The 1,053-nt window shown below is 41.5% G+C and overlaps 1 non-coding gene across 1 annotated transcript; it reads right to left on the reverse strand.

Annotated features, from left to right (window-relative positions):
• Positions 1 to 609: 609 nt before the first annotated feature.
• LOC113001072 (small nucleolar RNA R71) lies at positions 610 to 716 on the reverse strand. The gene has a single exon (XR_003266402.1). It is a non-coding gene; the product is annotated as a small nucleolar RNA R71 (small nucleolar RNA).
• Positions 717 to 1,053: the final 337 nt, after the last annotated feature.

A 1,053-nucleotide genomic window follows, 5' to 3' on the forward strand; every position in this document is an offset into this window, starting at 1 on the left:
CTGGTGCTTGTTTGAGAACACATTATTTGCTGCATATATTGCATGACTAGGAGCAATCCAGGTGATTTACAACCCTTTGATCCTGAAATAGATAGAACCTTTCATAGATTAGTTAGGCATAGTGTGCATCATGATCATTTTGTGCATTTTGAGCATTCTGAGTATTCTGTTGCTGATGATTCTGAATATTCTGATTTTGAGCATTCGACTACTAATTTTCATACTGAGAACATGGCTCAACCTCCACCTCATGAGAGGACTCTTAGGGAGATGGCTGCACTTGATTTCACTTATGAAAGCTTCTACATTCAATATCCTGATGAGGGTGTTCCATATGTTCTCAAGACTGGACTAATACATTTGCTGCCCAAGTTTCATGGTCTTGGAGGTGAAGATCCTCATAAGCATCTTAAGGAGTTCCATATTGTTTGTTCCACCATGAAGCCCCCTAATGTCCACGAAGATTATATCTTTCTAAAGGCTTTTCCTCATTTTCTGGAGGGAGTGGCAAAAGATTGGATGTACTACCTTGCTCCCAGGTCCATTTTCAGCTGGGATGACCATAAGAGGGTGTTCTTGGAGAAATTCTTTCCTGCATCTAGGACCACTGCCATCAGAAAAGACATTTCAGGCATCATGCAACTTAGTGGAGAGAGCTTGTATGAGTACTAGGAAAGATTCAAGAAATTATGTGCAAGCTGCCCTCACCACCAGATTTTTGAGCAACTCCTTCTGCAATATTTCTATAAGGGACTTAGAAACATGGAGAGAAGTATGATTGATGCTGCCAGTGGTGGAGCCCTTGGTGATATGAATCCTGTTGAGGCTAGGAATTTGATTGAGAAGATGGCTTCCCACTCCCAATAATTCAGTGCAAGAAATGATGTTATTGTCCTTAGAGGAGTCCATGAGGTGGCCACGGATCCATCTTCATCTGCTGAAAATAAAAAGCTTGAGGGAAAACTTGATGCCTTGGTCAACCTAGTAACTCAGCTTGCCAAGAATCAGAAATCTGCACATGTTGCAAGAGTTTGTGGTCTATGTTCTTCTGCA

Source organism: Glycine max, chromosome 2 (genome assembly GCF_000004515.6).
Source record: "Glycine max cultivar Williams 82 chromosome 2, Glycine_max_v4.0, whole genome shotgun sequence".
Classification (NCBI taxonomy): Eukaryota; Viridiplantae; Streptophyta; class Magnoliopsida; order Fabales; family Fabaceae; genus Glycine; species Glycine max.